At 51.7% G+C, this 23,989-nt stretch overlaps 1 protein-coding gene across 1 annotated transcript in view; it reads left to right on the top strand.

The window, feature by feature from the left end:
- The window catches only part of LOC135537302 (transmembrane protein 178B-like), an 81,738-nt gene that overhangs the window by 44,539 nt on the left and 13,210 nt on the right, over nucleotides 1–23,989 (top strand). The window lies entirely within an intron of this gene.

Here is a 23,989-nt window from a genome sequence, read left to right as displayed (position 1 = left end):
GAGTAGCGATGACTAGTGGTGAGTAGCGGTGACTAGTGGTGACTAGGGGTGAGTAGTGGTGACTAGGGGTGAGTAGTGGTGACTAGTGGTGAGTAGTGGTGACTAGTGGTGAGTAGTGGTGACTAGTGGTGAGTAGCGATGACTAGTGGTGAGTAGCGATGACTAGTGGTGAGTAGTGGTGAGTAGGGGTGACTAGTGGTGAGTAGTGGTGACTAGGGGTGAGTAGTGGTGACTAGTGGTGAGTAGTGGTGACTAGTGGTGAGTAGTGGTGACTAGTGGTGAGTAGCGATGACTAGTGGTGAGTAGCGATGACTAGTGGTGAGTAGCGGTGACTAGGGGTGAGTAGTGGTGAGTAGTGGTGACTAGTGGTGAGTAGTGGTGACTAGTGGTGAGTAGTGGTGACTAGTGGTGAGTAGTGGTGACTAGGGGTGAGTAGTGGTGACTAGTGGTGAGTAGTGGTGACTAGTGGTGAGTAGTGGTGACTAGTGGTGAGTAGCGATGACTAGTGGTGAGTAGCGATGACTAGTGGTGAGTAGTGGTGACTAGGGGTGAGTAGTGGTGAGTAGTGGTGACTAGTGGTGAGTAGTGGTGACTAGGGGTGAGTAGTGGTGAGTAATGATGACTAGTGGTGAGTAGCGATGAGTAGCGATGACTAGTGTTGAGTAGTGGTGAGTAGCGATGACTAGTGGTGAGTAGTGGTGACTAGTGGTGAGTAGCGATGACTCGCGATGAGGAGTGATGACTAGTGGTGAGTAGTGCCCACTGCCCAAGTGAGAGACATGGCTGTCAGATTCAGACTGACTGGGCTCTGGTCTAAGGTAGTGCACTATGTAGGGAATAGGGCTCTCGTATAAGGTAGTGCACTATATAGGGAATAGGGCTCTGGTCTATAGCAGTGCACTATATTGGGCTCTGGTCTAAAGTAGTGCACTATATAAGGCTTTGGTCTAAAGTAGTGCACTATATTGGGCTCTGGTCTAAAGTAGTGCACTATATAGGGCTCTGGTCTAACGTAGTGCACTATATTTGGCTCTGGTCTAAAGTAGTGCACTATATAGGGCTCTGGTCTAAAGTAGTGCACTATATAGGGCTCTGGTCTAAAGTAGTGCACTATATAGGGCTCTGGTCTAAAGTAGTGCACTATATAGGGCTCTGGTCTAAAGTAGTGCACTATATAGGGCTCTGGTCTAAAGTAGTGCACTATATTGGGCTCTGGTCTAAAGTAGTGCACTATATAGGGCTCTGGTCTAAAGTAGTGCACTATATTTGGCTCTGGTCTAAAGTAGTGCACTATATAGGGCTCTGGTCTAAAGTAGTGCACTATATAGGGCTCTGGTCTAACGTAGTGCACTATATTTGGCTCTGGTCTAAAGTAGTGCACTATATAGGGCTCTGGTCTAAAGTAGTGCACTATATAGGGCTCTGGTCTAAAGTAGTGCACTATATTGGGCTCTGGTCTAAAGTAGTGCACTATATAGGGCTCTGGTCTAAAGTAGTGCACTATATTGGGCTCTGGTCTAAAGTAGTGCACTATATTGGGCTCTGGTCTAAAGTAGTGCACTATATAGGGCTCTGGTCTAAAGTAGTGCACTATATTGGGCTCTGGTCTAAAGTAGTGCACTATATTGGGCTCTGGTCTAAAGTAGTGCACTATATTGGGCTCTGGTCTAAAGTAGTGCACTATATAGGGCTCTGGTCTAAAGTAGTGCACTATATTGGGCTCTGGTCTAAAGTAGTGCACTATATAGGGCTCTGGTCTAAAGTAGTGCACTATATAGGGCTCTGGTCTAAAGTAGTGCACTATATAGGGCTCTGGTCTAAAGTAGTGCACTATATAGGGCTCTGGTCTAAAGTAGTGCACTATATAGGGCTCTGGTCTAAACTATATAAGTATGTAAGGAATAGGGTGCCATGTGGGATTCACTCCGAGTGTTAAGCTTTTGCTTTTCTCATCCTTTCACTTTCTCTCTTCGTCTCTCCTGCTCTCTGCCACCTCCTGCCATGTCAAGTCCTTCACCGCCCCCGCGGGGCATTAGACCTCCCGTGCTTCTGCTGATTGGTTTAATGATGCAGGGCGAGAGCTGACCGTGTGCGACACCTGCCGTTACGTTGCCGGTGGCGATATAACAGAATGGCGGGTGGGAGGCTGTCGAGGTCAGGCGATCTGCTGGAATCAATGTTTGAGAATGTCACCTCTTCTCTTCTCTCTCTGCTTGAGATACAAACTGACCGGGATTATCTCCCCCTCTCTCACTGCCTGAGATACAATCTGACCAGGATTATCTCCACTTCTCTCACTGCCTGAGATACGATCTGACTGGGATTATCTCCCCCTCCTTCACTGCCTGAGATACGATCTGACTGAGATTATCTCCCCCTCCTTCACTGCCTGAGATACAATCTGACTGGGATTATCTCCACTTCTCTCACTGCCTGAGATACGATCTGACTGGGATTATCTTCCCCTCCTTCACTGCCTGAGATACGATCTGACTGAGATTATCTCCCCCTCCTTCACTGCCTGAGATACAATCTGACTGGGATTATTTTCTCTCTCACTGCCTGAGATAATCCCAGTCAGATTGTATCTCAGGCAGTGAGAGAGAAAATAATCCCGGTCAGATTGTATCTCAGGCAGTGAAGGAGGGGGAGATAATCTCAGTCAGATCGCATCTCAGGCAGTGAAGGAGGGGGAGATAATCCCAGTCAGATTGTATCTCCCCCTCTCTCACTGCCTGAGATACAATCTGACCGGGATTAAAGCCACAGTCTGGGAGATGTGCAGACCATCAAAGACTGGATAGTCTTATATACAGTAGTGTCTGTTGCCCAACTCCCTTTTTAACACAGTGTCTGTCAACCACAGCACAGTGTAATCCTGTCTCTGAATCTATTGCGTTGTTATTCACAACATGTTGCAACTCTGTGTCGTCCGGGCAAAATACTGTAAATAATAGCCAAGCAATTGTCTTGTGCTGTCTGTGTTGTGGTCTGACCTGGAAGGAGAGATGACCTTGTGGTCTGACCAGGAAGGAGAGATGACCTTGTGGTCTGACCAGGAAGGAGAGATGACCTTGTGGTCTGACCTGGAAGGAGAGATGACCTTGTGGTCTGACCAGGAAGGAGAGATGACCTTGTGGTCTGACCAGGAAGGAGAGATGACCTTGAGGTCTGACCAGGAAGGAGAGATGACCTTGTGGTCTGACCAGGAAGGAGAGATGACCTTGTGGTCTGACCAGGAAGGAGAGATGACCTTGAGGTCTGACCAGGAAGGAGAGATGACCTTGAGGTCTGACCAGGAAGGAGAGATGACCTTGAGGTCTGACCAGGAAGGAGAGATGACCTTGAGGTCTGACCAGGAAGGAGCGATGACCTTTGTGGTCTGACCTGGAAGGAGAGATGACCTTGTGGTCTGACCAGGAAGGAGAGATGACCTTGTGGTCTGACCCGGAAGGAAAGATGACCTTGAGGTCTGACCAGGAAGGAGAGATGACCTTGTGGTCTGACCAGGAAGGAGAGATGACCTTGTGGTCTGACCCGGAAGGAGAGATGACCTTTGTGGTCTGACCAGGAAGGAGAGATGACCTTGTGGTCTGACCCGGAAGGAGAGATGACCTTGTGGTCTGACCAGGAAGGAGAGATGACCTTGTGGTCTGACCAGGAAGGAGAGATCACCTTGTGGTCTGACCCGGAAGGAGAGATGACCTTGTGGTCTGACCAGGAAGGAGAGATGACCTTGTGGTCTGACCTGGAAGGAGAGATGACCTTAAGGTCTGACCAGGAAGGAGAGATGACCTTGTGGTCTGACCAGGAAGGAGAGATGACCTTGAGGTCTGACCAGGAAGGAGAGATGACCTTGAGGTCTGACCAGGAAGGAGCGATGACCTTTGTGGTCTGACCAGGAAGGAGAGATGACCTTGTGGTCTGACCCGGAAGGAGAGATGACCTTGTGGTCTGACACGGAAGGAGAGACGACCTCGGCTGCTCGTCTCTACGTCGGCCACGTGCTCAGGGCTGATAAGGAATTGGACAGCAGAGGAACAGACCTGATTACCAGGCTCTCCTCGCCAGTCCGGAGTTTATAAACCTTCTGTATATAACAGAGCAGGAGACAGACGCATACCATATCACATTTATAACCTAGGGATGAGACGCCGTGTGTGTGTGTGTGTGTGTGTGTGTGTGTGTGTGTGTGTAGGAACACTCTGTTCTCCTCTTATCTCTCCACCGCGTAGCAGAGTCTCCGACAGTCCTTTTACAAAACACACTTTAATTAAAGGTTCAGCGTTTTGAATAGCAGAGCTTTAAAAGGGAAAGTCAGAGGGTAGCTCAGGCTGCTAACCAAATGGCACCCTGTTCCCTTTACAGTGCACTACATTAGACCAGGACTCAACCTATTCCCTTAATAGTGCACTACATTTGGGTCCATAAGGGTCTGGTTCAAAGTAGTTTAAAGTAGTGCACTATATAAAGAATAGGACTCTGGTCTAAAGTAATGTACTATATAGGGAATAGGGCCCTGGTCTAAAGTAGTGCACTATATAGGGAATAGGGCTCTGGTCTAAAGTAGTGCGCTATATAGGGAATAGGGCTCTGGTCTATAGTAGTGTACTATATAGGGAATAGGGCTCTGACTTAAATGTAAATGTGGTCTAAAGTAGTGTACTATATAGGGAATAGGGCTCTGGTCTATAGTAGTGTACTATATAGGGAATAGGGCTCTGGTCTATAGTAGTGTACTATATAGGGAATAGGGCTCTGGTCTATAGTAATGTACTATATAGGGAATAGGGCTCTGGTCTATAGTAGTGTACTATATAGGGAATAGGGCTCTGGTCTATAGTAGTGTACTATATAGGGAATAGGGCTCTGGTCTATAGTAATGTACTATATAGGGAATAGGGCTCTGGTCTATAGTAGTGTACTATATAGGGAATAGGGCTCTGGTCTATAGTAGTGTACTATATAGGGAATAGGGCTCTGGTCTAAAGTAGTGTACTATATAGGGAATAGGGCTCTGGTCTATAGTAGTGTACTATATAGGGAATAGGGCTCTGGTCTATAGTAGTGTACTATATAGGGAATAGGGCTCTGGTCTATAGTAGTGTTCTATATAGGGAATAGGGCTCTGGTCTAAAGTAGTGTACTATATAGGGAATAGGGCTCTGGTCTATAGTAGTGTACTATATAGGGAATAGGGCTCTGGTCTATAGTAGTGTACTATATAGGGAATAGGGCTCTGATCTAAAGTAGTGTACTATATAGGGAATAGGGCTCCATCTGGGACAGTATTATATTGGCTCTATTTTAGTCCAGCCTCAGTCTGAGGAGAACTAATTGTTGACTTGGTCAGGACAGTTTGACCCATGTTAAATATGTTGACTTGGTCAGGACAGTTTGACCCATGTTAAATATGTTGACTTGGTCAGGACAGTTTGACCCATGTTAAATATGTTTCCTTGGTCAGAACAGTTTGGCCCATGTTAAATATGTTGACTTGGTCAGGACAGTTTGGCCCATGTTAAATATGTTGACTTGGTCAGGACAGTTTGACCCGTATTAAATATGTTGACTTGGTCAGTACAGTTTGACCCATGTTAAATATGTTGACTTGGTCAGGACAGTTTGGCCCATGTTAAATATGTTGACTTGGTCAGAACAGTTTGGCCCGTGTTAAATATGTTTCCTTGGTCAGGACAGTTTGACCCGTGTTAAATATGTTTCCTTGGTCAGGACAGTTTGGCCCGTGTTAAATATGTTGACTTGGTCAGGACAGGTTGAACCCGTGTTAAATATGTTTCCTTGGTCAGGACAGTTTGACCCATGTTAAATATGTTGACTTGGTCCGTACAGTTTGACCCGTGTTAAATATGTTTCCTTGGTCAGGACAGTTTGACCCGTGTTAAATATGTTGACTTGGTCAGGACAGTTTGGCCCGTGTTAAATATGTTGACTTGGTCAGTACAGTTTGACCCATGTTAAATATGTTGACTTGGTCAGTACAGTTTGACCCATGTTAAATATGTTGACTTGGTCAGTACAGTTTGACCCATGTTAAATATGTTTCCTTGGTCAGGACAGTTTGGCCCATGTTAAATATGTTGACTTGGTCAGGACAGTTTGACCCGTGTTAAATATGTTGACTTGGTCAGTACAGTTTGACCCATGTTAAATATGTTGACTTGGTCAGCACAGTTTGGCCCATGTAATATCCCCATAGAGCTCTGGTCAACAGTAGTGCTCCATTTAGGGAGTAGGGTGAATACCTGGGCGTATTCAGTAGGGTGAATACCTGGGTGTATTCAGTAGGGTGAACACCTGGGTGTATTCAGTAGGGTGAATACCTGGGCGTATTCAGTAGGGTTAATACCTGGGCGTATTCAGTAGGGTTAATACCTGGGTGTATTCAGTAGGGTGAATACCTGGGCGTATTCAGTAGGGTTAATACCTGGATGTATTCAGTAAATGTAAATGTAAATGTATTCTATAGGGTGAATACCTGGGTGTATTCAGTAGGGTGAACACCTGGGCGTATTCAGTAGGGTGAACACCTGGGCGTATTCAGTAGGGTGAACACCTGGGCGTATTCAGTAGGGTTAATACCTGGGCGTATTCAGTAGGGTGAACACCTGGATGTATTCAGTAGGGTTAATACCTGGATGTATTCAGTAGGGTGAACACCTGGATGTATTCAGTAGGGTGAATACCTGGATGTATTCAGTAGGGTGAATACCTGGGTGTATTCAGTAGGGTGAACACCTGGATGTATTCAGTAGGGTGAACACCTGGGTGTATTCAGTAGGGTGAATACCTGGATGTATTCAGTAGGGTGAATACCTGGGCGTATTCTGTAGGGTGAATACCTGGGCGTATTAAGTAGGGTGAATACCTGGGTGTATTCTGTAGGGTGAATACCTGGGTGTATTCAGTAGGGTGAATACCTGGGTGTATTCAGTAGGGTGAATACCTGGGTGTATTCGGTAGGGTGAACACCTGGGTGTATTCGGTAGGGTGAACACCTGGGTGTATTCTGTAGGGTGAATACCTGGGTGTATTCTGTAGGGTGAATACCTGGGTGTATTCGGTAGGGTGAATACCTGGATGTATTCGGTAGGGTGAATACCTGGATGTATTCGGTAGGGTGAATACCTGGGTGTATTCGGTAGGGTGAATACCTGGGTGTATTCGGTAGGGTGAACACCTGGGTGTATTCGGTAGGGTGAACACCTGGGTGTATTCGGTAGGGTGAACACCTGGGTGTATTCGGTAGGGTGAACACCTGGGTGTATTCGGTAGGGTGAACACCTGGGTGTATTCGGTAGGGTGAACACCTGGGTGTATTCGGTAGGGTGAACACCTGGATGTATTCAGTAGGGTGGACACCTGGATGTATTCTGTAGGGTGGACACCTGGATGTATTCTGTAGGGTGGACACCTGGGTGTATTCTGTAGGGTGGACACCTGGGTGTATTCAGTAGGGTGAATACCTGGGTGTATTCAGTAGGGTGGATACCTGGGTGTATTCAGTAGGGTGGACACCTGGGTGTATTCAGTAGGGTGGACACCTGGGTGTATTCAGTAGGGTGAACACCTGGGTGTATTCGGTAGGGTGGACACCTGGGTGTATTCGGTAGGGTGGACACCTGGGTGTATTCGGTAGGGTGAACACCTGGGTGTATTCGGTAGGGTGAACACCTGGGTGTATTCAGTAGGGTGAACACCTGGATGTATTCAGTAGGGTGAATACCTGGGCGTATTCAGTAGGGTTAATACCTGGGCGTATTCAGTAGGGTTAATACCTGGGTGTATTCAGTAGGGTGAACACCTGGATGTATTCAGTAGGGTGAATACCTGGGTGTATTCGGTAGGGTGAACACCTGGGTGTATTCGGTAGGGTGAATACCTGGGTGTATTCGGTAGGGTGAATACCTGGGTGTATTCTGTAGGGTGAATACCTGGGTGTATTCAGGTTGGCAGAAGCAGCTTAACCAGTCAACTGTGGTTTGGTTGGAGAGTTGATCTCCACTGACGTGTGTGTGTGTGTGTGTGTGTGTGTGTGTGTGTGTGTGTGTGTGTGTGTGTGTGTGTGTGTGTGTGTGTGTGTGTGTGTGTGTGTGTGTGCGCAGTTTGACGAGATGACGAGCTCCTCATCTCTCCGTATGACATCACACTCTATGATTCTGGAAACTTCTCTTCTGCCACAAGCATCTGCCCCAAATACACTGATTCCAACCTTTCACAGCTTAATTTACAACACCAGCGTGTTTCTATTCCTATTGTGTGTGTGTGTGTGTGTGTGTCTGTCCTAAAACAAAAACACAGCATAATAGCAACACGTGACAACAACACGGTAGCAACACAACGCGGTAGCAGCACAACGCGGTAGCAGCACAACGCGGTAGCAGCACAACGCGGTAGCAGCACAACGCGGTAGCAACACAGCGCGGTAGCAGCACAGCGCGGTAGCAGCACAACGCGGTAGCAGCACAACGCGGTAGCAGCACAACGCGGTAGCAGCACAACGCGGAAGCAGCACAACGCGGTAGCAGCACAACGCGGTAGCAGCACAACGCGGTAGCAACACAACGCGGTAGCAACACAACACGGTAGCAGCACAACACGGTAGCAACACAACACGGTAGCAACACAACACGGTAGCAGCACAACACAGTAGCAACACAACGCGGTAGCAACACAACGCGGTAGCAACACAACGCGGTAGCAGCACAACGCGGTAGCAACACAACGCGGTAGCAACACAACGCGGTAGCAACACAACACGGTAGCAACACAAAACAATGTTCGGGACAGACAACAGCATGAAGCTCAACATGGTAGAGACAACAATACTTCACGTGAACCAGCCACAACCGTCAGTAATAGTGTCCATGACTGAGTCTTTGAACGAAGAGGTGGAGATAAAACTGAGTGTTTGTTGCAGCTCGTTCCAGTCGCCAGCTGCAGAGAACTGAAAAGAGGAGCGACCCAGGGATGTGTGTGCTTTGGGGACCTTTAATAGAATGTGACTGGCAGAACGGGTGTTGTATGTGGAGGATGAGGGCTGCAGTAGATATCTCAGATAGGGGGGAGTGAGGCCTAAGAAGGTTTTGTAAATAAGCATCGACCAGTCTATAGAGTGATGTGTCCTATAAGGAGCATTGGTGGCAAATCTGATGGCCGAATGGTAAAGAACATCTTGCTGCTCGAGATCACCCTGACCTGCCGATCTATAAATGACGTCTCCGTAATCTAGCGCGGGAAGGATGGTCATCTGAATCAGGGTTAGTTTGGCAGCTGGGGTGAAAGAGGAGTGATATTACAATAGAGGAAACCAGGTCTAGAGTTAACTTTAGCCTGCAGCTTTGATATGTGCTGAGAGAAGGGCAGTGCACCGTCCAGCCGTACTCCCAAGTACTGGTATGAGGAGACTACCTCCAGCTCTAAACCCTCAGAGGTAGTAATAACACGTCCTTCTCCCCTCCTCCCCCCTCCCCCCCCTCTCCTCTCCTCCTCCTCCTCCCCTCCTCTTTATCCCCTACTCCCCTCCTCCTCCTTCTCCCCTCCCCACCTCCTCTTTATCCCCTACTCCCCCCCCCTCCTCCTCCTCTCCTCCCCACCTCCTCCTCTCCTCCTCCTTCCTTCCTTCCTTCCTCCCCCCTCCTCCTCTCCTCCTTCCTCCTCCTTCCTTCCTTCCTACTCCCCTCCTCCTCCTCCCTCCCCACCTCCTCCTCCTTCCTTCCTTCCTACTCCCCCTCCCCCTCCTCCTCTCCTCCTCCTCCTCTCATCCCCTCCTCCTCCCCTCCTCCTTCTCCCCCCCCCCCCCCCTCCTCCTCCTCCTCCTCCCTCCTCCTCCTCTCCCCCCCTCCTCCTCCCCTCCTCCTTCTCCCCTCCCCCCCCCTCCTCCCCTCCCCCCTCCTCCTCCTCCTCCTCCCTCCTCCTCCTCTCTATGAGTAAGTCCCTCCATGTTAATGTTCTTCTCCATTATTCATTAATCCCTCCACAGCCTAACCTTCCCCTGAACCTGTGTATATTCTGACTCAGACATACGAGTTCTCCCTTCTCAGCTGGTATTCTGTGTGGGTGACAACGTCTACAGTATGCTACAGGCTGTTGCATCACAAATTACACCCTATCGCCCTATGTGGTAATAGGGATAAGGGTGCCATTTGGGACACAGGCTCAGTCCTGTTTGTACGTGTTGTAGTCTTTACCACCTCTAGGTCTTGTGTTTTGTATGTTTAGTTTTCCTTCATCAGTTCTCTCTGTGTACATTTTATGTTTCATCATTCATCCAGGACAGGCAGTATCGCGTCACAGATGGTGGGTAAACCAATTTAAGATGAGGTAAAAGAGGGGAGAGAGAGAGGGAGTGAGTGAGTGAGTGAGAGAGACACACAGAAAGAGAGAGAGAGAGGGGGAGAGAGAGAGAGGGAGAGAGAGAGAGAGAGAGAGAGAGAGATTTGCACATAATATTACATTTGAAATGTCTTTATTCTTTTGTAAATTTTGTGAGTGTAATGTTTACTGTCAATTTGTATAGTTTATTATCCTCTTCACTTGCATTGACAATGTTAACATATGTTTCCCATACCAATAAAGCCCTTAAATTGAATTCAATTAAGAGAGACAAGAGACAAACAGACAGAGCCACGGGGAGAGAGAGAGATAGAGAAGAGACAGCTGTTCAGAGGCAGTCACAGTGCTCTCACACAACCTCATCCTCGCCCAGCCTCATCCTCGCCCAGCCTCATTCTCCCCAGCCTCATTCTCGCCCAGCCTCATTCTCGCCCAGCCTCATTCTCGCCCAGCCTCATTCTCGCCCAGCCTCACCTCCCCCAGCCTCATTCTCCCCCAGCCTCATTCTCGCCCAGCCTCATTCTCGCCCAGCCTCATCCTCGCCCAGCCTCATCCTCGCCCAGCCTCATTCTCGCCCAGCCTCATTCTCGCCCAGCCTCATTCTCGCCCAGCCTCACCTCCCCCAGCCTCATTCTCCCCAGCCTCACCTCCCCCAGCCTCATTCTCCCCAGCCTCACCTCCCCCAGCCTCATTCTCCCCAGCCTCATTCTCCCCAGCCTCATCCTCGCCCAGCCTCATTCTCGCCCAGCCTCATTCTCGCCCAGCCTCATTCTCGCCCAGCCTCACCTCCCCCAGCCTCATTCTCCCCAGCCTCACCTCCCCCAGCCTCATTCTCCCCAGCCTCATTCTCCCCAGCCTCATCCTCGCCCAGCCTCATCCTCGCCCAGCCTCATCCTCGCCCAGCCTCATTCTCGCCCAGCCTCATCCAGCCTCATTCTCCCCAGCCTCATTCTCGCCCAACCTCATTCTCGCCCAACCTCATTCTCGCCCAACCTCATTCTCGCCCAGCCTCATTCTCGCCCAGCCTCATTCTCGCCCAGCCTCATTCTCGCCCAACCTCATTCTCGCCCAACCTCATTCTCGCCCAACCTCATTCTCGCCCAACCTCATTCTCGCCCAGCCTCATTCTCGCCCAGCCTCATCCTCGCCCAACCTCATCCTCGCCCAACCTCATCCTCGCCCAACCTCATTCTCGCCCAGCCTCATCCTCGCCCAGCCTCATTCTCGCCCAACCTCATTCTCGCCCAGCCTCATTCTCGCCCAGCCTCATTCTCGCCCAGCCTCATTCTCGCCCAACCTCATTCTCGCCCAACCTCATTCTCGCCCAACCTCATTCTCGCCCAACCTCATTCTCGCCCAGCCTCATTCTCGCCCAGCCTCATCCTCGCCCAACCTCATCCTCGCCCAGCCTCATTCTCGCCCAGCCTCATTCTCGCCCAGCCTCATCCTCGCCCAACCTCATCCTCGCCCAACCTCATCCTCGCCCAACCTCATAGGCTAGTCCATTATCTCTCTCTCTGGAATGACTCAGCATAATTTGCTTCTCAGTCCTAATGTGCTTGTCCCACTGTCACAAGCAGCAGTGCATCAATGACATCATTATAGTTGTCTCCCTGCGACAGATTTAAAACTCTCTATAAAGTGCTGAGTCGCCTGACTCCTTTTATCACACAGGCAGCTTATGTGTGTGCGTATGCATGCGTGCGTGCGTGCGTATGTGTGCGTGCGTGCGTGTGTGCGTGTGCGTGCGTGCGTGCGTGTGCGTGGTGCCCGCGGCGGCTAGACGGAAACGACTGCCATTATACGGGCGTCATGCTAAACGGACGCTTTAATGATGTCACGGCGTGCTCGCCGCCCACCGCTGACTGATTAGCTGTCACAGAGTTCCACCATCAGAATCCCAGAATCCTCAGCTTCATAAAACTAGTCAACCCTCACACTTGATTAAAACTACTTTATTATTACATTTTGCTACTCCGGAGGAATTGGAATTAGGACCAAGGCTTGACAAGGGAAATGAGTACTGTACTCTCCAAGAACATCTCACTACAGAGTACTGTACTCCCCAAGAACATCTCACTACAGAGTACTGTACTCTCCAAGAACATCTCACTACAGAGTACTGTACTCTCCAAGAACATCTCACTACAGAGTACTGTACTCTCCAAGAACATCTCACTACAGAGTACTGTACTCCCCAAGAACATCTCACTACAGAGAGTACTGTACTCCTCAAGAACATCTCACTACAGAGTACTGTACTCTCCAAGAACATCTCACTACAGAGAGTACTGTACTCCTCAAGAACATCTCACTACAGAGTACTATACTCCTCAAGAACATCTCACTACAGAGAGTACTGTACTCTCCAAGAACATCTCACTACAGAGTACTGTACTCCCCAATAACATCTCATTACAGAGTACTGTACTCCTCAGTAACATCTCACTACAGAGTACTGTACTCTCCAAGAACATCTCACTACAGAGTACTGTACTCCCCAAGAACATCTACTACAGAGTACTGTACTCCCCAAGAACATCTCACTACAGAGTACTGTACTCCTCAATAACATCTCACTACAGAGTACTGTACTCCTCAAGAACATCTCACTACAGAGTACTGTACTCCTCAAGAACATCTCACTACAGAGTACTGTACTCCCCAAGAACATCTCACTACAGAGTACTGTACTCCCCAAGAACATCTCACTACAGAGTACTGTACTCCTCAAGAACATCTCACTACAGAGTACTGTACTCTCCAATAACATCTCACTACAGAGTACTGTACTCCTCAATAACATCTCACTACAGAGTACTGTACTCTCCAATAACATCTCACTACAGAGTACTGTACTCCCCAATTAATGTCAGTTTACATAAATTATATTCCACAATTTGGGTTATTAAACGTATCAAAGTAACAAATGGGTGACCTTTTGTATGTGTGCAAATGAATGACCTGGACAGGGCCAATGGGTGACCTTCTGAATGAATGGCCTGGACAGGGCCAATGGGTGACCTTCTGAATGAATGACCTGGACAGGGCCAATGGGTGACTTTCTGAATGAATGGCCTGGACAGGGCCAATGGGTGACCTTCTGAATGAATGACCTGGACAGGGCCAATGGGTGACCTTCTGAATGAATGGCCTGGACAGGGCCAATGGGTGACCTTCTGAATGAATGACCTGGACAGGGCCAATGGGAGACCTTCTGAATGAATGGCCTGGACAGGGCCAATGGGTGACCTTCTGAATGAATGGCCTGGACAGGGCCAATGGGTGACCTTCTGAATAAATGGCCTGGACAGGGCCAATGGGTGACCTTCTGAATGAATGACCTGGACAGGGCCAATGGGTGACCTTCTGAATGAATGGCCTGGACAGGGCCAATGGGTGACCTTCTGAATGAATCGCCTGGACAGGGCCAATGGGTGACCTTCTGAATGAATGGCCTGGACAGGGCCAATGGGTGACCTTCTGAATGAATGGCCTGGACAAGGCCAATGGGTGACCTTCTGAATGAATGGCCTGGACAAGGCCAATGGGTGACCTTCTGAATGAAAGGCCTGGACAGGGCCAATGGGTGACCTTCTGAATGAATGGCCTGGACAAGGCCAATGGGTGACCTTCTGTATGTGGGCAAATGAATGGCCTGTGAAAGCTGTTGCTGCTGACAGGTGAAGATTTCTGGCCGGATGACTAACGCTGACGGACAGCTGATGGGTGTGAGTCGTCACAGTAGCAGTCCTATGTGGCGTCTGATCTGCCGTGGTGTGCCCTTCTGTGTCTGTCTGATTGACAGCTTGGGGTTCCCGCCCTCTGGCTTCTCTGGTGACCTCACGTGCGAGGTGATTGGCTGGGAGAGTTGATTGACAGCTTGGTGCTCCAACACTGCCCCTCGGGTGCCCTCACAGGCCCTTTTATTAAGGTTAATGTTTTGACTAAGATGGTCTTCTTCAAAGAGGGAACTTTTTGTTTTTCACAACTATTCTATCTGTACCTTGTACCTGTACAGTCGCTGTGGACCCTTTGTCCCCTGTCCCCGAGGGACAGATGTGACCTCTACTGTCCACTGACTAGGAAACCATCAGTCCTCCCTCTGTTGACCCCTTGTCTCCTAGGGACAGATGTGACCTCTTCTGTCCACTGACTAGGAAACCCTCTGTTGACCCCTTGTCTCCTAGGGACAGATGTGCCCTCTACTGTCCACTGACGAGGAAACCGTCAGTCCTCCCTCTGTTGACCCCTTGTCTCCTAGGGACAGATGTGACCTCTACTGTCCACTGACTAGGAAACCCTCTGTTGACCCCTTGTCTCCTAGGGGGACAGATGTGACCTCTACTGTCCACTGACTAGGAAACCATCAGTCCTCCCTCTGTTGACCCCTTGTCCCCTAGGGACAGATGTGACCTCTTCTGTCCACTGACTAGGAAACCCTCTGTTGACCCCTTGTCTCCTAGGGACAGATGTGACCTCTTCTGTCCACTGACTAGGAAACCCTCTGTTGACCCCTTGTCTCCTAGGGACAGATGTGACCTCTTCTGTCCACTGACTAGGAAACCATCAGTCCTCCCTCTGTCCTATTACTCTGTCCTCTCAGTCCTCTCTCTCTCCGTCCCAATGCCCTACTCCCTGTGGATCCTGCATGGATGGTCCTAGAGGGACAGCGGGGCGGCCAGCCTACTGCCAGCCTGTAAATCACCCATATGTCACTATACCCTGGGGATTACTGTCAGGCAGCAGGAGAACACCACACTACAGCCACCAACCACAGGGCATATGTTGAAAGCTGTCTCTAAATAAATGGGGCATGTGTCATCGTCTTATAATATAGAGAGGGGAGAGGAGAGGAGAGTTGGCGAGGGGAGAGGAGAGGAGAGTTGGCGAGGGGAGAGGAGAGGAAAGGGGAGAGGAGAGGAGAGGAGAGGAGAGGAGAGGAGAGGGGAGGGGAGGGGAGAGGAGAGGGGAGGGGAGGGGAGGGGAGAGGGGAGGGAGGGGAGAGGGGAGGGGAGGGGGAGAGGAGAGTTGGCGAGGGGAGAGGACAGTTGGCGAGGGGAGAGGAGGGGAGGAGAGGAGAGGGGAGGGGGAGAGGAGAGGAGAGGGGAGGGGAGAGGAGAGGAGAGGGGAGAGGAGAGGAGAGTTGGCGAGGGGAGAGGAGAGTTGGCGAGGGGAGAGGAGAGTTGGCGAGGGGAGAGGAGGGGAGGAGAGGAGAGGAGAGTTGGCGAGGGGAGAGGGGAGGGGAGGGGAGAGGAGAGTTGGCGAGGGGAGAGGAGAGTTGGCGAGGGGAGAGGAGGGGAGGAGAGGAGAGGGGAGGGGAGGGGAGACTCCATCCCAGCGACCTCCACTGTCCATCCCTCCTGCTATCAGTAGTAATTAGATTTCTCCTCTCCGTGTTTTTTTCCCCTGGTGGCGGTTGACATCCCATAATGAAATGAAGCTCTATTACCCCCCCGACGGGCCCATCGCCACGGCAGCAGCAGCCAACCGGCCCCCCCTGCTCCTTGACAAGACGAGGAGAGATTCTGATGGCAGCAGAGTCCGTGTGTGACTGCATTCCAAAAGGCACCTCATACCCTATTCCCTACATAGTGCACTACTGGCACCCTATTCCCTACATAGTGCACTAAGTTACTTGTGACCAGGGCACTATGGGATCATACATAGGGAATAGGGTGCCAGTAGTGCACTATGTAGGGAATAGGGTGCCAGTAGTGCACTATGTAGGGAATAGGGTGCCAGTAGTGCACTATGTAGGGAATAGGGTGCCAGTAGTGCACTATGTAGGGAATAGGGTGCCAGTAGTGCACTATGTAGGGAATAGGGTGCCAGTAGTGCACTATGTAGGGAATAGGGTGCCAGTAGTGCACTATGTAGGGAATAGGGTGCCAGTAGTGCACTATGTAGGGAATAGGGTGCCATTTGGGACGTATCCTCAGTCAGCGATCCTCCCTTCCCCTTGACAAAAACCCCTCCTCTCTCTATCCCCCCCAAATAAACAATATCCCTCGTCCCATCTGCCATCCCCCGCCACGAGCGCTTAGCACGCAACGCTGGTGTCTGTGACATCACGACATCGTGGTAGATCTCTGGCTTTGATGGTCTGGCCCGGGAGGGTAATAACCTGGACCCCCTCTGGTAGAGATCAAAGGGGGCGGCAGTGGCAGTTAGCTGATCTCTGGCTACACACACACACACACACACACACACACACACACACACACACACACACACACACACACACACACACGTCTGCAATTAGCAGCAACACTACTCTGTGTCAGAAGCAGGTCTGGTGTATCTGGGGGAAGCAGGAAGCAGCAGAAGGTGAATAATTGTGTACATTGATTATGTCTCTCCTGATGAGAGGATGATATCTGCACCTGCATCATTTACATACACACCTCAATCTCTCTCCCCGCACCTCAATCTCTCTCCACACCTCAATCTCTCTCCCCGCACCTCCAATCTCTCTCTCCGCACCTCCAATCTCTCTCCCCGCACCTCAATCTCTCTCCCCGCACCTCAATCTCTCTCCCCACACCTCAATCTCTGTCCCCACACCTCAATCTCTCTCCCCACACCTCAATCACTCTCCCCACACCTCTATCACTCTCCCCACACCTCAATCTCTCTCCCCACACCTCAATCTCTCTCTCCACACCTCAATCTCTCTCCCCACACCTCAATCACTCTCCCCACACCTCAATCTTTCTCTCCACACCTCAATCTCTCTCTCCACACCTCAGTCTCTCTCCCCACACATCAATCTCTCTCCCCTCCTCAATCTCTCTCTCCACACCTCAATCTCTCTCCCCACACCTCAATCACTCTCCCCACACCTCAATCACTCTCCCCATACCTCAATCTCTCTCCACACCTCAATCTCTCTCCCCACACCTCAATCTCTCTCCCCACACCTCAATCTCTCTCCCCACACCTCAATCTCTCTCCCCACACCTCAATCTCTCTCCCCTACTCAATCTCTCTCCCCTACTCAATCTCTCCCCCCTACTCAATCTCTCCCCCCTACTCAATCTCTCCCCCCTACTCAATCTCTCCCCCCTACTCAATCTCTCCCCCCTACTCAATCTCTCTCCCCCCTCCTCAATCTTTCTCCCCCCTCCTCAATCTCTCACCGCTTCTCCATCTCTCCCCACACCTCAATCTCTCTCCCCCTCCTCAATCTCTCTCCCCCTCCTCAATCTCTCTCCCCCTCCTCAATCTCTCTCCCCCTCCTCAATCTCTCTCCCCCTCCTCAATCTCTCTCCCCACTCCTCAATCTCTCTCCCCCTCCTCAATCTCTCTCCCCCTCCTCAATCTCTCACCGCTCATCCATCTCTCCCCACACCTCAATCTCTCTTCCCCCTCCTCAATCTCTCCCCACACCTCAATCTCTCTCCCCACACCTCAATCTCTCTCCCCACACCTCAATCTCTCTCCCCACACCTCAATCTCTCTCCCCACACCTCAATCTCTCTCCCCACACCTCGATCTCTCTCCCCACACCTCGATCTCTCTCCCCACACCTCAATCTCTAGCTAGCTGGTTAGCTGGCTGGCTAGCTGGTTAAAACATGTATAATACTGTAGCTTGTGGTAAATCGGGATCTTCTGTGCTGCCAACACTACACCATCAAACCTTCCCCTAAAACAATACTAAGCTTCTCTTTGTTCGATTGTTCTGTGAATGTAGAACTTTAGGTAGGTTAATAGAGGGTAGTTTAGTAGAGGGTAGGATCATAGAGGGTAGTTTAGTAGAGGGTAGGATAATAGAGGGTAGTTTAGTAGAGGGTAGGATCATAGAGGGTAGTTTAATAGAGGGTAGGATCATAGAGGGTAGTTTAATAGAGGGTAGTTTAATAGAGGGTAGGATCATAGAGGGTAGTTTAATAGAGGGTAGGATAATAGAGGGTAGTTTAATAGAGGGTAGGATCATAGAGGGTAGTTTAGTAGAGGGTAGGATCATAGAGGGTAGTTTAATAGAGGGTAGTTTAGTAGAGGGTAGGATCATAGAGGGTAGTTTAGTAGAGGGTAGGATCATAGAGGGTAGTTTAGTAGAGGGTAGGATCATAGAGGGTAGTTTAATAGAGGGTAGTTTAGTAGAGGGTAGGATCATAGAGGGTAGTTTAGTAGAGGGTAGGATCATAGAGGGTAGTTTAGTAGAGGGTAGGATCATAGAGGGTAGTTTAATAGAGGGTAGGATCATAGAGGGTAGTTTAGTAGAGGGTAGGATCATAGAGGGTAGTTTAGTAGAGGGTAGGATCATAGAGGGTAGTTTAATAGAGGGTAGGATCATAGAGGGTAGTTTAATAGAGGGTAGGATCATAGAGGGTAGTTTAATAGAGGGTAGGATCATAGAGGGTAGTTTAATAGAGGGTAGTTTAATAGAGGGTAGGATAATAGAGGGTAGTTTAATAGAGGGTAGTTTAATAGAGGGTAGTTTAATAGAGGGTAGTTTAATAGAGGGTAGTTTAATAGAGGGTAGTTTAATAGAGGGTAGTTTAGTAGAGGGTAGTTTAATAGAGGGTAGTTTAATAGAGGGTAGTTTAATAGAGGGTAGTTTAGTAGAGGGTAGTTTAGTAGAGGGTAGTTTAATAGAGGGTAGGATCATAGAGGGTAGTTTAATAGAGGGTAGTTTAATATAATAATACCTCTCTGCACCCTCACAGTCTCTCCCCCTCAGTCTCCCTCTCCCCCTCAGTCTCTCCCCCTCAGTCTCCCTCTCCCCCTCAGTCTCTCCCCCTCAGTCTCCCTCTCCCCCTCAGTCTCTCCCCCTCAGTCTCCCTCTCCCCCTCAGTCTCTCCCCCTCAGTCTCTCCCCCTCAGTCTCTCCCCCCTCAGTCTCCCTCTCCCCATCAGTCTCTCCCCCTCAGTCTCCCTCTCCCCATCAGTCTCTCCCCCTCAGTCTCTACCCCTCAGTCTCTCCCCATCAGTCTCCCTCTACCCCTCAGTCTCTCCCCTCCGTCTCTCCCCTCCGTCTCTCCCCTCAGTCTCTCCCCTCAGTCTCCCTCTCCCCCTCAGTCTCCCTCTCCCCCTCAGTCTCCCTCTCCCCCTCAGTCTCCCTCTCCCCCTCTGTCTCTCCCCCTCAGTCTCTCCCCCTCTGTCTCTCCCCCTCAGTCTCTCCCCCTCAGTCTCCCTCTCCCCCTCAGTCTCCCTCTCCCCCTCCGTCTCTCACCCCTCAGTCTCTCCCCCCTCAGTCTCCCTCTCCCCTCAGTCTCCCTCTCCCCCTCAGTCTCCCTCTCCCCTCAGTCTCCCTCTCCCCCTCAGTCTCCCTCTCCCCTCAGTCTCTCCCCTCAGTCTCCCTCTCCCCTCAGTCTCCCTCTCCCCTCAGTCTCCCTCTCCCCCTCAGTCTCCCTCTCCCCCTCAGTCTCTCCCCCTCAGTCTCCCTCTCCCCCTCAGTCTCTCCCCATCAGTCTCTACCCCTCAGTCTCTCCCCCTCAGTCTCTCCCCCTCAGTCTCCCTCTCCCCCTCCGTCTCTCCCCCTCCGTCTCTCCCCCTCAGTCTCTCCCCCTCAGTCTCTCCCCCTCAGTCTCTCCCCCTCAGTCTCCCTCTCAGTCTCCCTCTCCCCCTCAGTCTCTACCCCTCAGTCTCTCCCCCTCAGTCTCTCTCCCTCAGTCTCTCCCCCTCCGTCTCTCCCCCTCAGTCTCCCTCTCAGTCTCCCTCTCTCCCTCAGTCTCTCTCCCTCAGTCTCTCCCCCTCAGTCTCCCTCTCCCCCTCAGTCTCTACCCCTCAGTCTCTCCCCTCAGTCTCTCCCCTCAGTCTCTCCCCCAGTCTCTCTCCCTCAGTCTCTCCCCTCAGTCTCTCCCCCTCAGTCTCTCCCCTCAGTCTCCCTCTCCCCTCAGTCTCTCCCCCTCAGTCTCTCCCCCTCAGTCTCCCTCTCCCCCTCAGTCTCTCTCCCTCAGTCTCTCCCCTCAGTCTCTCCCCCTCAGTCTCTCCCCCTCAGTCTCTCCCCCTCAGTCTCCCTCTCCCCCTCAGTCTCTCCCCTCAGTCTCTCCCCCTCAGTCTCTCTCCCTCAGTCTCTCCCCCCAGTCTCTCCCCCTCAGTCTCTCCCCCTCAGTCTCTCCCCCAGTCTCTCCCCTCAGTCTCCTCTCCCCCTCAGTCTCTCTCCCTCAGTCTCTCTCCCTCAGTCTCTCCCCTCAGTCTCTCCCCTCAGTCTCTCCCCTCAGTCTCTCTCCCTCAGTCTCTCCCCCTCAGTCTCTCCCCTCAGTCTCTCCCCTCAGTCTCCCTCCCCCTCAGTCTCCCTCTCCCCCTCAGTCTCCTCTCCCCTCAGTCTCCCTCTCCCCTCAGTCTCCCTCTCCCCTCAGTCTCTCCCCCTCAGTCTCCCTCTCCCCCTCAGTCTCCCTCCCCCTCGGTCTCCCTCTCCCCCTCAGTCTCTCCCCCAGTCTCCCTCTCCCCTCAGTCTCTCCCCCTCAGTCTCTCCCCCTCAGTCTCTCTCCCTCAGTCTCTCCCCTCAGTCTCTCCCCCTCAGTCTCTCCCCCTCAGTCTCTCCCCTCAGTCTCCCTCTCAGTCTCCCTCTCTCCCTCAGTCTCTCTCCCTCAGTCTCTCCCCTCAGTCTCTCCCCCTCAGTCTCTACCCTCAGTCTCTCCCCCTCAGTCTCTCCCCCTCAGTCTCTCCCCCTCAGTCTCCCTCTCAGTCTCCCTCTCTCCCTCAGTCTCTCTCCCTCAGTCTCTCCCCTCAGTCTCCTCTCCCCTCAGTCTCTACCCCCTCAGTCTCTCCCCTCAGTCTCTCCCCCTCAGTCTCTCCCCCTCAGTCTCTCTCCCTCAGTCTCTCCCCCTCAGTCTCTCCCCTCAGTCTCTCCCCTCAGTCTCTCCCCCTCAGTCTCCCTCTCCCCCTCAGTCTCTCCCCTCAGTCTCTCCCCTCAGTCTCCCTCTCCCCTCAGTCTCTCTCCCTCAGTCTCTCCCCTCAGTCTCTCCCCCTCAGTCTCTCCTCCTCAGTCTCCCTCTCCCCTCAGTCTGTCTCTCCCCTCAGTCTCTCCCCCTCAGTCTCTCCCCCTCAGTCTCTCTCCCTCAGTCTCTCTCCTCAGTCTCTCCCCCTCAGTCTCTCCCCCCAGTCTCTCCCCTCAGTCTCTCCCCTCAGTCTCTCCCCTCAGTCTCTCCCCTCAGTCTCTCCCCTCAGTCTCCCTCTCCCCCTCAGTCTCTCCCCTCAGTCTCTCCCCCTCAGTCTCTCCCCTCAGTCTCTCCCCTCAGTCTCTCCCCCTCAGTCTCTCCCCTCAGTCTCTCCCCTCAGTCTCCCTCTCCCCCTCAGTCTACCTCTCCCCCTCAGTCTCTCCCCCTCAGTCTCCCTCTCCCCTCAGTCTCCTCTCCCCTCAGTCTCCCTCTCCCCCTCAGTCTCTCCCCTCAGTCTCTCCCCTCAGTCTCTCCCCCTCAGTCTCCCTCTCCCCCTCAGTCTCCCTCTCCCCCTCAGTCTCCCTCTCCCCTCAGTCTCTCCCCCTCAGTCTCCCTCTCCCCCTCAGTCTCTCCCCATCAGTCTCTACCCCTCAGTCTCTCCCCTCAGTCTCTCCCCCCTCAGTCTCCCTCTCCCCCTCCGTCTCTCCCCCTCAGTCTCTCCCCCTCAGTCTCTCCCCTCAGTCTCTCCCCTCAGTCTCTCCCCTCAGTCTCTCCCCCTCAGTCTCTCCCCCTCAGTCTCTCTCCCTCAGTCTCTCCCCTCAGTCTCCCTCTCCCCCTCAGTCTCTACCCTCAGTCTCTCCCCTCAGTCTCCCCTCAGTCTCTCCCCCTCAGTCTCTCTCCCTCAGTCTCTCAGTCTCTCTCCCTCAGTCTCTCTCCCTCAGTCTCTCCCCTCAGTCTCTCCCCCTCAGTCTCCCCTCAGTCTCCCTCTCCCCCTCAGTCTCTCCCCCTCAGTCTCTCCCCTCAGTCTCTCTCCCTCAGTCTCTCCCCCAGTCTCTCCCCCTCAGTCTCTCCCCCTCAGTCTCTCCCCCTCTCAGTCTCCCCTCAGTCTCCCTCCCCCTCAGTCTCTCCCCTCAGTCTCTCCCCCTCAGTCTCTCCCCTCAGTCTCTCCCCCTCAGTCTCTCTCCCTCAGTCTCTCTCCCTCAGTCTCTCCCCTCAGTCTCTCCCCTCAGTCTCTCCCCTCAGTCTCCTCTCCCCCCTCAGTCTCCCTCTCCCCTCAGTCTCTCCCCCTCAGTCTCCCTCTCCCCTCAGTCTCTCCCCCCATCAGTCTCTCCCCTCAGTCTCTCCCCTCAGTCTCCTCTCCCCTCAGTCTCTCTCCCTCAGTCTCTCTCCCTCAGTCTCTCCCCTCAGTCTCTCCCCTCAGTCTCTCCCCCTCAGTCTCTCCCCTCAGTCTCTCTCCCTCAGTCTCTCTCCCTCAGTCTCTCCCCCCAGTCTCTCCCCCTCAGTCTCTCCCCCTCAGTCTCTCCCCTCAGTCTCCCTCTCCCCTCAGTCTCTCCCCCTCAGTCTCTCCCCTCAGTCTCTCCCCTCAGTCTCTCCCCCTCAGTCTCTCCCCCTCAGTCTCTCTCCCTCAGTCTCTCCCCCTCAGTCTCTCCCCCTCAGTCTCTCCCCCTCAGTCTCTCCCCCTCAGTCTCTCTCTCCCCCTGCCCCACCTTCTCTCTCTCTCTCGCTCTCTATTTGTTCTGCTCTGGGGCAGTTAGGGCAGACATGGGACTGTTGAAAGGTAGAGTATTTATGGGCCCTGTGGGACTGTGGGACAGATTACCTAGAGGGCGTTGGTGCTTGCCCGTCAAGGTTCTACGGGCCTCTCCCCACATCATTCTTCCTCAGCCCGTAAAAACATGCACACGGACTCGCACACACCAGCAGCGGGAGCTCGGTGCATGCTGAAGGTGTTTTCCTGAAATAGTATAGACAAACTAAGGTCATAGAAGTGAGGTCATACGGTATTAGGAAGTGAGGTCATACGGTATAAGGAAGTGAGGTCATATGGTATTAGGAAGTGAGGTCATACGGTATAAGGAAGTGAGATCATATGGTATTAGGAAGTAAGGTCATACGGTATAAGGAAGTGAGGTCATACGGTATTAGGAAGTGAGGTCATACGGTATTAGGAAGTGAGGTCATACGGTATAAGGAAGTGAGGTCATACGGTATAAGGAAGTGAGATCATACAGTATTAGGAAGTAAGGTCATACGGTATAAGGAAGTGAGGTCATACGGTATTAGGAAGTGAGGTCATACGGTATAAGGAAGTGAGGTCATACGGTATAAGGAAGTGAGGTCATACGGTATTAGGAAGTGAGGTCATACGGTATAAGGAAGTGAGGTCATACGGTATAAGGAAGTGAGGTCACACGGTATTAGGAAGTGAGGTCACACGGTATTAGGAAGTGAGGTCAAACGGTATTAGGAAGTGAGGTCATAATGTCAGGAGATCTGATACGAGCAACATTACAGATTCCTACATTTGTCTTCTGTAGACGATACAGTTTGATCTTCTATCTCTGCTGATTCGTCAGTAGTCTGTTCACAGAGTCAGGGGTTAGGACTGTTACGTTGGGACACTTCCAATAGCTGAATCACAGGCTTCCTGACAGGGTCAGAGGTTAAAATCAGTTCCAGTCGCTGAATGACAGGCTTCCTGACAGGGTCAGAGGTTAAGACAGTCCCCGTAGCTGAATGATAGGCTTCCTGACAGGGTCAGAGGTCAAGACAGTTCCAGTAGCTATTTCTGTCTGAACGTTGC

The sequence above is a fragment of the Oncorhynchus masou genome, unplaced genomic scaffold, assembly GCF_036934945.1.
Source record: "Oncorhynchus masou masou isolate Uvic2021 unplaced genomic scaffold, UVic_Omas_1.1 unplaced_scaffold_749, whole genome shotgun sequence".
Lineage (NCBI taxonomy): Eukaryota > Metazoa > Chordata > Actinopteri > Salmoniformes > Salmonidae > Oncorhynchus > Oncorhynchus masou.
The sequence above is the reverse complement of the archived record's forward strand: the minus strand, read 5'-3'. Positions and strand labels throughout refer to the sequence as shown.